General features: G+C 47.9%; 1 protein-coding gene across 5 annotated transcripts in view; it reads left to right on the plus strand.

Annotated features, from left to right (window-relative positions):
• The window catches only part of LOC115546919 (EH domain-binding protein 1-like protein 1), a 31,794-nt gene extending 31,341 nt beyond the window's left edge, over positions 1 to 453 (plus strand). For all 5 annotated transcript variants that reach the window (XM_030360748.1, XM_030360750.1, XM_030360751.1 and 2 more), the window contains one exon: positions 1 to 453. This exon is cut by the window's left edge and continues 676 nt beyond it. The gene's annotated coding sequence lies outside the window, so the exon portion shown is untranslated.
• The last annotated feature ends 14,021 nt before the right edge of the window (positions 454 to 14,474 follow it).

Raw genomic sequence — 14,474 nt, forward strand, 5'->3', positions numbered from 1 at the left:
GTTTTGCGTATTGTCTTGAGAACTTCTGAAATATATGATGTAAGCATCCAAAGAAACACTGAATGTTGGTGGCTGGTAAGAAAATAGAACAAAACTTATTGAGCTGGTCTCAAACATTTCAGGAGGAATCCAGCCACCCAAACCTCCACCAAATCATATTTTCAACAAAATTTTATTTAATCTCCAAGGTACTTTACTAATTAAAAACGTAAATCGTAAACATGAAGTTAACGATGTATGTTAAATGCCTTAAGTGAGGAAGTTAAAGGTTTAATATTCCCGCTTGTGTGTGTGTGTTGTGTGAGGTTGTTTGTGCTGAGTTGAAAGGCTGCTCAAAGCCATTGTTACCGCAAATGCCTAAAGTCTTTGTTTATAGTAATGCAGGGTTATAAATGACAGTTTTGAATGATTGGGTTAATTAACATGATAATTAAATACTACATTTGGAATTTTTGTGGGTCTCTTTGCATCTCTTTCAACTCCCTTTTCATCTAATCATGTGTCATTATTGCTATTATTCTGCACTTACACAAGAATGTCTCTTGTGAATGATACATTCATCTTAAAGGGAACGTGTGCATGTGTGTGTGTGTGTGTGTGAGGGATACATTAGTCTTAAAGATAAACTGTGTGTCTGCACATATTTGCATGCCCGTGCGTTTGTGTGTGTGTGTCTCCTTCTGTCCACCCGTCTGTCTTTATGTTTGTCAATCTGTGGGTGTGTATGTGTATATGCTCACAACCCTTTTTCACTCCACTTTGGGGGGGGATGAAGGGGACTAAGACTCTCCCAGCGCTAGACGCTGCAGCAGATATTTTGCTCCACGTGGACGCAGGCTGGGGCACGCTGCAGAGTGTGGCAGTCTCTTCATGGCCTGTGCGTCTGTCCGTGTGGAGAAGCAGCTGGTCTAGGTAAACAAACAGCTTCAGCACGTTCCCTATGAAGACCCCGGACGCCTAGCCACCAAATAACCACTATTAAGTTTTTTTGTCTGTGTGTGTTTGTGTGTGTGTGTGTGTGTGTGTGTGTGTGTGTGTGTGTGTGTGTGTGTGTGTGTGTGTGTGTGTGTGTGTGTGTGTGTGTGTGTGCGCAAAGACCACACGAGCACGCTAAAGCGATGCTGTGTCAGTGTGATGCTGGTCTCTGCCCTCTCACCAGTGGTGGTTAAGGTATGGACTAACTTGGGGGACTAGACACACACACAAACACACACACACACACACATCTCTCTCACACAGACCAACGTGCTATCCAGACGTCCAGGTTACCACATGGTTGCTGTGTGTGTGTCCTCAGGTGTGATTTCTGGGGGAATCAGCAAGTGATGCGCACTGCATCACTTGCTGACGTGCACATGAGTCAGCAGTCTGGCTGAACAGTGTGGGACGTCTATGAGTAGTGTTTTAGCCTCTCACCGGTCCTCATGGGAGTGAAGGGGTGCAGGGGTAGACAAGCACGTTGACCCCTGAACCCATGCATGCCAGTGTTGCTTTTCTCGATGGTTTTCAGTGCCCTCTATTTGGTTTTTCCAGAAGGTAGTGGCAGAGAAACACAATCGATATCGGTCGTTTAATTTGTAGAATCCTAAATGCCCTGAGTGTTCTTTGGCAGTAAGCCCACCCAGCTTCCGGCCTGAGGCAACTGGTCAACAGATCATCAGACGAGAGGGAAATAAAGATCCCCACCAGATGTCTGGTTATCGTTAGCCTGGGAACCAGAAAAATCAGTGATATCATTTGCTTTGGCATATGCATGTCTACCCCCACCCCCCTTCAGACAGACCCAGCCGCCCCACCCCATTTGGGAAAAACCACAAATGCTTATCTGTTGTGGGTTGGGTTTGATACAAGACCCGGATGGCTGCCGCTGATGTGGAACCGTCTGTTAAATCTTATCACAACAGTAATAAACAACTGGAATGTATATTTACTCTCAAAGAAGACTTCAAAGATTTTGTTGATCTGAAAGATGTGCTTGCAGTACTACCGACATAATAGGGTCAAAGTTTAATTAACTAACGCAGCCTAGCACTACGTCACGTATTTCGTTGCTCTGATTGGCTTTAGGTCTGTCCAATCGTGTCCAGGGGGACGAATCGAAAATTAACTGAGAGGTTCCAGAAGGAAATGCATTTGCGTACGGGGTCTGTTGACGCCAAGCTAGGTCTTCATAGCCTGTGTCTTCTCCCCCTGCATAGGACGACCACAGCAATATCCCACCTGGAAGAAAGCTCAGTGCTCACCAGCAGTCATTGATGTATCTCACATGAGTCCTTCTTTATTCCACCTGTTAATGTAAGGAGTCGCTGGTTCGATCCCACAAGGCCTTCGGGCCACACAGAGGTCTAAAAGCCCAGAGCGCCATTTGGGTTCATGGCAACTAATAACATGAGGTAACGTTTCCTCTCTCTGGTTTATGAAGCCTGCCACGGGCACAGCTGGTAAGTGTTTCAATTTGACACGACCCTATGAAATTTCCAAGGATCAAATCCTATTACTCATACGTCGTCTTCCCATGGCATATTCCAGTAGTGAGACACACTGCAAAAGCCATTTCCTGATCTCCGGTTCAAATATGCAGAGATTCATGCACTGTAGGCTTGTTGTGTTGGTTGGTCCACCATGGTTGAACCATAACAGTAGAGTGTGTGTGTCAGTATGTGTTTGTATGTTAGGGTGTCTGCTCACGTGTGTGTGTGTGTGTGTGTGTGTGTGTGTGTGTGTGTGTGTGTGTGTGTGTATGTATGTGTGTGCGCATGTTTGTTAGTGTGCGTTCACATGTGTTTGTTTGTTTGGGTGTGTATGTGTGTGCATTTGTGCGCATGTATGCATGTGTGTGTATTCCTGGGTTTGTATGTGTGTGCGTGTATGCGTATGTGTGTATGCGTTTACGTGCATGCGTATGTGTGTGTGTGTGTGTGTGTATGGGCGTGTGTGTATGCGCGTTTGTGCATGCGTGTGTGTGTGTGTATGGATGTGTGTATGAATGTGTGTGTATGCGTGTGTGTTTGCATGTGTGTGTATGCGTTTGTATATGCGTGTGTGTATGCGTGTGAGTGTGTGCATGTGTGTGTGTAAACGTGTGAGTGCGTACATCTTTAGGCAATGGGCCTGAGGTTGTGTAACCTGGTGCAGGAGGGCAGCGGGGGGAAGCATCCGGAGACTCGCGAGGGCTCCAGCCCTGTGGAGATAAATAAGCGATTAGCTACTTCTCCATCTGCAGATCATTACCCTGACCATGAAATGGGGCACGGAGAGCACTGCTCGGTTCACAGAACTCCCTGAATGGCTGTAATTGCGTTTCACCACTACTGGCATGCATTGTTTGCGATGGACGTGCACAGCTGAGTCATGACAGATCTTTTGTGCGTTTAGCTGGGTTTTAGCTAGCCAGGTTTTCGTCTTATTCCGAACCTCTCACTGTCACTGTTGAAGCATGACGTCAGTCGGTTTCTTGAACAACACAAGAATGGTTGCTAAGCTTCTAGGTCTGTCCCAATTGACTCACTCACTCATGATTCACTCATCATGAAGAGTAGGTTGAATCCTCTGCAGGCCTGGGTTCCTGGGTTCTGGCCCAGAGATCTGCACAGTGGTCCGCTGCTTCAGTCCCCAGCGCTCTGTCCCAGGCGTCTGTGCTGTGCCTGAGATGCAGCGTGGGGGAGGAACCAGGTGGTGGCGCCAGAGAGGGAGGAGCTGGTGTTCAGAGGGGCCATGCTGCCCAGGATGGTCCCCTGCCCTGGGCCCCCGGCTGCAGACCTCATCCCCCGGTATGAAGATACCAAACACCTCCTAAATCAGAGACACATGGATACTCTGTGCATTGGCTCACTTGCTCCCTCGTTCCCTATTCCCTACATAGTGTACACTGTCCCCCTGCAAACTCATTTCCATGGAGCACCTGAATGGGGCAGACCATCTCATGTGGATGGATCTGAGGAGAGTGAAAACCGCTAAGCATCATGGGATATAGTGCGGATGTAAGCGTGCATCAGTTTATATTTATTTTGCGGTGCACAATTGGTATTAATTAGTGTACTTGAATGGAAGGCAGATTTGCACACTGACATTTCAAAACAAAGCTACAAAATGGTGACACCATAAGTAGTGCACTTTATCGAGCACAAGGGGACCAGTGGGAGAATTGCAATGTTTCTACTTGTACATTTTATAATTATCGTTATAAGGATAGAGTTTCTGATAAACTTAGCAATGTCCGACTAATCCTGACTGAAGGACGAAAAGAGGGAAAGAAGGAAGGCATCACATCGAAGAACAAGAATGTGGGACATTTCTTGTACTTCTTGTGGGGCACAAGAATGGAATGACAAATGGAAGCTAACCTAGGGGAGGAAAAATATATATATATTTCCGTCACTCTCTGCATTGTGGTAAACTGCTACTCAATGTGTGAGATATTTGGAACGCCTCCTGATCACTGCAGCCTTTTCAATTGTGATTGTTGCAAAATATGTGCCATCCTGAAAAACTCTTGAAACTGATTTAACGACCACATTGCATCGAGTGATGGCGACACATCAATAAGGCGTGTTCTGCCCCAGCATGGGCTGTGTGTATGGGTCATCCCAGCTGGGGGGGGGGGGGGGGGGGGGGGGGGGGGGCAGCAGGTTGGTTCAACAACAGGAATAACAACCACTGTAAACGTACTGGGTATTGAATCTGGGGGTTGTTATGTGTTTGTGGTGTCATGGTGAAGCTCAGAGAGGCAGGGGTATGTGTTTGCATGTGTGGTGATGGTGCTTGGCGGGATGGCTTTCAGAACCAGGGGTTTTGGCCCTGTAGTGGATCTAAGCTGGGGACCAAGACCGCCACAATAAAACCAAGTTCTGGGAAATGGAGGCCAAAAAACCTTGTTTCATTTGGTCCGAAGATAAGTTAATACTTAAAGCTATTTGTCTGTGTCTGCAATTTGTTGGAGAATGATTTCTCAGTTATATTTGTTGAAATAATCTATTACGCCAATCAACAAATCAAATGCTCTGTTGAGAAATAAGTTAGCTTATCAAGTGTTTTGGGAGATCGGCTTGAAGAGAGGGGGGGGGGTTGGGATTTTAATGGTTGGATTCTTTCAAAATCTAGCTTACTCAAGCTGGTTTCTCCTAGTTGTAACCCTCTATCTAAAACACTTTTATTAATTTATTTCACTTGTTTTTCATGATAATGATAATGTGTGGCTTATTGTCATGCAAAAAAAATGATTGGTTGGTCACGGTTATGGGACCAACTTTTGGAAAATCTGATTGTAGACAGCTAGCATAAAACCTGGCTTATTGCATTTCCTAGCATAGCCATGTGTCATCCTTCATTCACACGCCTTCAATCATACAAATCGGAATACATGTTTATTCTTATCTTAATGGTTGTGCTTGGTTCTGCTCCAGTGCTCCAGTTCCTGAACATCCCAGTGTTTGCCTCATGCCCGCCTTCATCTCCAGGAGAACTGGTGAGCGTGGCAGTGAGTGAGTGACTGAGTGAGTGCAAACATGTGGCTGTGGGTGTTGTGTACACATCTGCCAGTGAGTCGTCTTGCGTATCAAGACCTCCAATTTACAAGCCTGCAAAAGTCTCAAAGAGTTTCAAACACAAGAGATTTATTGGAACAGGTGGAGGTGGACGCACTGGGGATACGCCAGGTCGCCAGCATAAGTCCCACCAATAAAATGACAGGCGAGGAATCAGAGTTTCCACACCACCGTAACTTCGGGCAGATGCTCATGGTTCAATGTTTTTCCGAACCACAGCCAATGGATTGGCTGCCTCGGGATTCCTGAGGTCTTGCTATCCCAACATTTTGAACACGTCAGGATAAGTTTCCCAGTGGGCCTTTGAGCTTAAGATCTGAGGTTTAAGTGTCATGCATGGCTGCGAGCAAGCGAGCAACAAACATGAACTGATCAGCCACATGCTATTTCACCCATCTCTCTCAATTCTGCAGCCCGCCTTGTGGCTCCAATCCTATGCCGTTGTTCCTGTGACAGCCAGGGCCTACCTGTCATCAATGTTGACCTCCATGTTGACCTCTCTCTCTCTCAGAGAGAGAGAGAGAGAGAGAGAGAGAGAGAGAGAGAGGGAGGGAGGGAGGGAGGGAGGGAGAGAGAGAGAGAGGGAGGGAGGGAGGGAGGGAGGGAGAGAGAGAGAGAGAGAGAGAGAGAGAGAGAGAGAGAGAGAGAGAGAGAGAGAGAGAGAGAGAGAGAGAGAGAGAGAGAGAGAGAGAGAGAGAGAGAGAGAGAGAGAGAGAGAGAGAGAGAGAGAGAGAGAGAGGGAGGGAGGGAGGGAGGGAGGGAGGGAGAGAGAGAGAGGGAGGGAGGGAGGGAGGGAGGGAGGGAGGGAGAGAGAGAGAGAGAGGGAGAGAGAGAGAGAGAGAGAGAGAGAGAGAGAGAGAGAGAGAGAGAGAGAGAGAGAGAGAGAGAGACAGAGAGAGACTCTGACTCTGACTCTGAGAATTGTTTAGATAAAGAGTTTGAGGAGATGGTACTACCAATAATTTAGAAATGTATGAATAAGTATAAAGAATGATAAAAAAAGGGCTTCTATTTCTTAATGATAATTTCTTGTTGTTTGATAAAAGCAGTTTGTATGTTACCTAAGTGTGCACACGTGCATGAGGGTCTAGAGAAGAACGATTTTCTAGCAGTGTTTTTTTTTCCCAGCAGACATTTCCTGCAAGGCTGAAAATATTTCCTGCTGTATTGAAATCCAACTCCAGAACAACTCTCCATGGCAGTCTGTGTGCGTGTGTGTGTGTGTGTGTGTGTGTGTGTGTGTGTGTGTGTGTGTGTGTGTGTGTGTGTGTGTGTGTGTGTGTGTGTGTGTGTGTGTGTGTGTGTGTGTGTGTGTGTGTGTGTGTGTGTGTGTGCGTGTGCACAGGCACGACTCAGCATTAGCGTGCATGTGTGTGCTTGCGTGCTTGGGTCAGACGATGAGACAGACCCAGGTCCTTCCAGACGGGCGGACAGACAGAGGGAAGCAGACACAGAGACACACAGCAGCACCACAGTATCAAAGCAGCACACAATCCAACCCCAAACAGAGAGAAGGACTCTGCAGGAGATAGAAAACACACAGACTGTACAGCGGGGACGCCAGCCAAAGCTCCAGTGGAACATTCTGGAAAAGGAAGCACAGAAAGAAGGGAAAACAGAACTAGTAAAAGATATTAGATAAAAAGGAGTCTTTTTAAAAGGACGAAGGCAGAAGGAATGTGTGTGTGTGTGTGTGGGGGGGGGGGGGGGGGGGGCTGTGTGTGTGTCTGTGGAAAGCAAGAAATAAGAGGCTACAGATACAAAACCATATGGAGGTGTTACCTTGATGTTGCTATAATTAGGTTACTGAAGTATTCAATTAGAAGTTGTGTCCACTGTAGAATCATTCATTATTATTTTAGATCTTTGTATACTATAACTGTTAGATTAATATTCCTCATTTATTTTTGTTTAATTTGTCCTTGAAGCAGTACTGTTCCTTCCACGCAACGCATACACACTCACACACACACACACACACACACACACACACACACGCAGACACACACTCACACACACACGCACACGCACACACAAGCACCCACACACACACGCACACACACCCACACAGACACACACACACCCCATTATTCATGCGGGTGCGGAGAGTTCGGGGTTGAAACCCAGAGGCAGTAAAGTGCGATAGGAACAAAGCCGGTCGCCCGTAACTAAAATACACTTTTTTTATTTCCACTCACAGCTGCAATCCACATCTTCCAGCAGGGCTGCTGGGAATCCATGGCCTCCCTCTCTACACACGGCCTCAGCGCCAGCACACCGCCGCCGCCGGGCCAGCGCCTGTGAAGGGGGGGTTAGCCTGGGGCCAATCCAGGTGACAGACAGAGAGATACAAAACACACACACACACTCCATAAAGACAGGGAATGACTCATGTGCATCTGGAGCTCAACCAAAGAGCTTTCTGTATTAGAGAGGGTTAGGAGAGAGAGGAAGAGCGAGAGAGAGAGAGAGAGAGAGAGAGAGAGAGAGAGAGAGAGAGAGAGAGAGAGAGAGAGAGAGAGAGAGAGAGAGAGAGAAAATCAGAATCTGCTGTGTAGGCTGAAACTTTGATTCAACACCAAAGCGTTAGTCTGGGAAAGTGGGCAGAGTGGCCTAAATACTACAGTGGTGAGGAGGCCCTAACCACTCCTATATGCCCCCTATCAGACCACAGCACAGAGTCACACACCAGGCCAGCGCATGGTCCTCTGAACACTGGGCTTCTGTCTCTCTGGTTTCCCTCTTGGTAAATACATAGAAGCATGTCAAGACTCTCATAAAAAGTGAAGCATCAGGGAGTTTATGAGGTACATACACATGTACATACGTCTAGCTATCAATAACACCATGCTTACTCCCGCACGCACACACAGAGACACGCACACAGGCACACACACAGACACGCACACAGACACGCACACACGCACGCAGACAAACCCACACACCAGGTGCAAGCACACACATGCACACACACACACAAACAAACACCCACACACCAGGCGCATGCACACGCACACACATGCGGACACACAAGCACAAAGACAAACACACACCAGGCACACGCGCGCGCACGCCCCCACACACGTACACAGACAAACACGTGCAAGCACGCACACGCACACACACAAACACGCGCAAGCACGTACACACAAACACACAGACACGCACGCGCATTCACGCAAACGCACACACACACACACACATCCGCACGCACATGCTCGTACATACATACAGATGTATAGTTTAATAATACTTAAATACAGTACACTTGAAAGAACCCCATCTCCCAGGCCCAGTACACAACCCAGCACTGGTGACCAGCCCTCCCACAGCCCCCAGCACACAACCCATCACTGGTGACCAGCCCATCTCCCAGTACACAACCCAGCACTGGTGACCAGCCCTCCCACAGCCCCCAGCACACAACCCATCACTGGTGACCAGCCCATCTCCCAGTACACAACACACTGGGGGCCAGCTCATCTCCCAGTACACAACACATCACTGGTGACAAGCTCATCCCCCAGTACACAACACACTGGGGGCGGCCAGCTCATCTCCCAGTACACAACACATCACTGGTGACAAGCTCATCCCCCAGTACACAACACACTGAGGGCCAGCAGCCCTCCCACCGTTGGGGGGACAGGGGGGGAGAGCGCTGGCGGGGTAAACACAGACCGTCTGGATTGCATGAAGACCACTTGAGCGATGCAGGGACTTGGGTCTCCCGGCCGCTGTGTGTGCTGAGGTAGCGGCCCGCGGTCGCGGATGTTCTCTCCCTCGCTGCGGTGGCGAGCGGACCTCAGGCACTTTGACTCCCCCCCCCCACCCCCATCCCCCACCCACCCACTCACCCTGAACCTTTTTTCGGTTGGTTTTCATAATTGACATAATTGAGGAGTAAAATAGGATAGAGGCTACAGAGAGGGGGGATTGGCAGAGAGAGAGAGAGAGAGAGAGAGAGAGAGAGAGAGAGAGAGAGAGAGAGAGAGAGAGAGAGAGAGAGAGAGAGAGAGAGAGAGAGAGAAATAGGGGAGAAATAGAGAGAAAGAGACAGAGAGTAAAAGGGAGAAATAGAGACAGCACAAGAGAGCATTTGGATTGGAGTGTAGTACTGGAACAAAAAGGTCAGTCTAGGGTGACTTAGGTATTTGTGTATGTGTGCACATCTGTGTGTGCGTGTGTTGTGTGTGTGCGCGCGTTTGCCTGTGTGTGTGTGTGTGTGTGTGTGTATGTGTGTGTGTGTGTGTGTGTGTGTGTGTGTGTGTGTGTGTGTGTGTGTGTGTGTGTCTGTGTATGTGTGTGTCTGTGTGTTGGTGTGTGGGCCTGTACGTTTGGCTCTGAGGGTTAACTCCAAGGTGACAGCCTTGTCATACATTGACTTCGGTAAGCGAACACTAAATGAGATGAATATAAAATAACACATGAACATCCAATTAAACCCTTTTTGTGCCCATTACTCAATAACTAAACCATAACACTAACACCTAACCTTCATCCGATGACACACACATAGATCTTATGGTCCTTTGTACTGTCCCTCATTTCTTTTTTTCCCCCTTTGAGACTCTCTTTGTGTGTGTGTGTGTGTGTGTGTGTGTGTGTGTGTGTGTGTGTGTGTGTGTGTGTGTGTGTGTGTGTGTGTGTGTGTGTGTGTGTGTGTGAGTGTGTGTGTGTGTGTGTGTGTGTGTGTGTGTGTGTGTGTGTGTGTGTGTGTGTGTGTGTGTGTGTGTGTGTGTGTGTGTGTGTGTGTGTGTGTGTGTGTGTTTGAGCGTGACTGCATAGCCATGATCTATGGAAAAGCTGACAGTATCATCTGGAAAATTAATATTTTGTCAAGAATTATCCTTACCCCAACTCTCTTTCTCTCTCTCTCTCTCTCTCTCTCTCTCTCTCTATCTCTCTCTCTCTCCCTCTCTCTCTCTCTCTCTCTCTCTCTCTCTCTCTCTCGCTCTCTCTCTCTCTCTCTCTCTCTCTCTCTCTCTCCTCTCTCTCTCTCACTGTGTCTCTCTCTCTTACTGTCCCTCTCAGCAGGTCTCCCCTAGGAAGCTCCATGGTTCTCTTTCTATCCGTGGTCCTCCCACAAGAGACGTGGAACACAAGGCATGATGCCTGGGCCTGCGCCAACACATACACACAAACACACGTCCCTCTATGTCCCCGGACGTTATGTTTTCTGTTGATGAACACCACAGGCCGGCACCACAAGTCACAACTGAGCTGCAGCACTGCGTCCGATCACGCCCCCCCCCCCCGCCCCCCCCTCTACATTTCAGAGTGCTTTTATGAGTATGTATCTGTTGCATGGAAGCCTGTCTCGCCAGCGATATAAAACCATCCTGGGTGAATAATGCTGTGTGCATACGAGCGTCCATACGGCCGCTGTCCTCCTGACTGAACCCTGATGTCATGTGGTTGGAAGATGCAGAGCCGACATTGTCTGGTTGGACAACAACACCGTAATGTTTAAGTTGATTAGCCTCAGTCGCTGGGACACATGGCTCTTAAGTCGTAATAGAAGATCATTGTTTGGGTTTCGTGCCGAGGTTTCTTCTGACATTGAAGGATGAGACAGAGGTCTTTGTCTGGTCGGATGTTTTCCATTGGGGTTGGTGTTGAAAAGTAGAGCCTTTTATTTGTGCTATGAAATGATGACACGTGAAGTCTGCTGCCGTCGCGGCCGATGAAACATCCTCTTTTTCCTACACAGAAATCACCAGAGAAATCCTTCCTCCTCCGTTTGACCACAGGGCCACCCGTAATTGCTTCAGTGTGTGTGCATGAGTGTGTATGTGTGAGTGTGTGTGTGTGTGTGTGTGTGTGTGTGTGTGTGTGTGTGTGTGTGTGTGTGTGTGTGTGTGTGTGTGTGTGTGTGTGTGTGTGCGTGCGTGCGTGCGTGCGTGTGTGTGTGTGTGTGTGTGTGCGTGTGTGGCAGATAGAAAAAGGCTGTCTCTCTGTGTTTATATCTTTGACTATGTGTTTATTTTTGTGTGTGCATGTGTGTTCATGTGTGTGTGTGTGTGTGTGTGTGTGTGTGTGTGTGTGTGTGTGTGTGTGTGTGTGTGTGTGTGTGTGTGTGTGTGTGTGTGTGTGTGTGTGTGTGTGTGTCTCTTCATGGTGTAGATATTCTCCTCATGGTGTAGATCTTCTCCTCATGGTGTAGATCTTCTCCTCATGGTGTAGATCTTCTCTTCATGGTGTAGATCTTCTCTTCATGGTGTAGATCCTCTCTTCATGGTGTAGATCTTCTCTCCATGGTGTAGATCCTCTCTTCATGGTGTAGATCTTCTCTTCATGGTGTAGATCTTCTCTTCATGGTGTAGATCTTCTCCTCATGGTGCTGTTTAGATCTTCTCTTCATGGTGTAGATCTTCTCCTCATCATGCTGGCCTGGCCCCAGCAGTTCTGCGTCTGCCCATACCATTACAGTCTGGGGTGAGCAGGAAGCAGCGCTCTGGAGATCCCGTCAGCAGATTGATGTCAAATCAGGGGATTGACTGCGTGTGCAGTAGGCAATATAGAGCTCTGCTCTATCAATTACATTCCTGGAATGTGTCTCTGGGGGGCGGGGCTGACTGGACCTGTTGGGGGCGTGGCCTGTGGCGGAACAGAATGATAGAATAAACAGACCGGGGTCCTGGAGGTGAGAGGGAAACGAGACTTTGGGGGGAGAGAGGGATTGAAGAAAGAGAGACTTCTGTATTATTCAGACTCAAAAGTGAGACGGAAGCTCTGAGAGGAGCTCTAGGGACAGGGGGAGGGGTGGAGAAGAGAGAGAGAGAGAGAGAGAGAGAGAGAGAGAGAGAGAGAGAGAGAGAGAGAGAGAGAGAGAGAGAGAGAGAGAGAGAGAGAGAGAGAGATTCCAGAAGGGGGGAGGGTGGTACGGAGAAGAGAGAGAGAGAGAGAGAGAGAGAGAGAGAGAGAGAGAGAGAGAGAGAGAGAGAGAGAGAGAGAGAGAGAGAGAGAGAGAGAGAGAGACCAGAAGGGGGGAGTGTGTGGAAAAAGAAGGGGTCAGATAGATTGGCAACAATAGGTAGAGCTAGGAGGGGATGAAAGCAGGAGAAACAAACCGATGAGAGAGAGAGAGAGAGAGAGAGAGAGAGAGAGAGAGAGAGAGGGAGAATATCTGAGGGGCGACTACAGAGACATTGGGGGGAGACGGAGCGGAAGGAGGGGAACTGGAGATTGAGGAAAGGGGGCGAGGAGACCGATCCCTCTTGGACCGAACGGCTCTGTAGGTTCTTAGGATCCAGGTTCTCTCCCTTACACACAGACTCACAACCCCTTCTTTCCTCCCTCTCTCTCTCTCTCTCTCTCTCTCTCTCTCTATCACACACACACACACACACACACACACACACACACACACACACACACACACACACACACACACACACACACACACACACACACACAGACTCACACGCACGCACAAACACACAAACAAACCCTTCCTCATTCTCGCTCTCTATCTCCCTCTCTCTCTTCCCCTCTCTCCCGCCCCTCTTTCTCCCTCTTGATTTAGCCCGTGATACCCCACTCTACTAGATTGCCGGGGGGAGCGCAGTCGTTGCATAACCAGAGAAGGCAGTGGAATAGTGAGTCTGTATATATCTCCTCTGCCAAAGCCGATGGGCTGCAGCCAGCAGATGCCTCTGCAGCAGCAGTCCACTGACAGAACATAGGCATTGGACAGGAACGACAGTGGCGGGCCGCACAGACTCTGAGGATTAAAAAGTGACTTAGGAACCTTTGCATCTCATCAGTCAATGTTCGAAAATCAGAGTTATGTTGACAGTTCCTTGGCTGGATAACCACAGAGTGAGCCGTCAGTGTCTAGTTGTATTTCTGAAGAAAATTACCTTTTTCTTTTTGAAATCTGCAAAAATCTGTGGCGAGTTATGGCATATGCTACAGTTTAAGAGATTACGCTGCATCAGTAATCATTCAAAGGTCACACTCTCACAGCACGTGTTGAGCCATTTCATTTGAAAGGCCGATTCTGCTCTCAACTTTGTTCACTTTGAGTCTGATCAGCATTTTATTAGAAGATTTTTGGGTTCTTGTACTGTTGTTTTACCACAAGAAAAACCTGCAATTCAAGGGCAGCATTCCTACAAGGGTCCGCACCCCTGGACAGCGGCTGGAGGGCCGATTTCATAAATCTTTGGCCTTGCCCACTGCATATTTTTATGGAAAAGAAAAATATCCCAACTTAAATCTTTGGCAGTAAGGCTTCAGGTAGAGGTCACTCCTTAAGGTGGAGGCCATTTAAGACCTTGCTTAAGTCTTTAGTTAGAGGTCACCCTAGGCCAGGTAAAACCTAAAACCTTGCTGAAGTCTTTAGGTAGAGGTCACCCTAGGCCATTTTAAATCTTGCCTGGAGGTCCTCTGGGAGAGGTCAGTGGCACAATCGCCAATCACACCCCCTCCTAAAGAATAGCACAATCTGGAGAGGAAATAAACCTTTAGAATTGTACTATTATAAACATAATCATTAACACATAAAAAAGAGGAACACCACGTGTGCAAAAAAGGTAATCAATAAAGGAGACTCCGCGTATAGTACATGTGTGCAGTTGTTTAGAAAATGAACAATAAATTCGAATGCGGCCGATGGTTTTGATCTATTCATTAAGTAGGTCACCCAGCCTAGACCGTTTAAAACCTTTCTTAAGTCTAGGTCCCTTAGGCCATTTAAGAACCTGCTTACGTTTTAAGGTAGAGGTCAAGTCTCCCTAGCCCAGGCGATTTAAAACCTTGCTTAAGTCTTTAGGTAGATGTCACCCTAGGCCATTTAAGACTTTGCAAATAATGGATTGCTCCTGATGGTTTTGATATTTTCCTTCAGTAGGCTGCATGTCCCGTCAGTCCGGTCTGGACCGACTGACGTCTTCATCTCACAGACAACACATAAAGAAGTCAGGA

This window comes from Gadus morhua, chromosome 7 (genome assembly GCF_902167405.1).
Source record: "Gadus morhua chromosome 7, gadMor3.0, whole genome shotgun sequence".
Taxonomy (NCBI): domain Eukaryota; kingdom Metazoa; phylum Chordata; class Actinopteri; order Gadiformes; family Gadidae; genus Gadus; species Gadus morhua.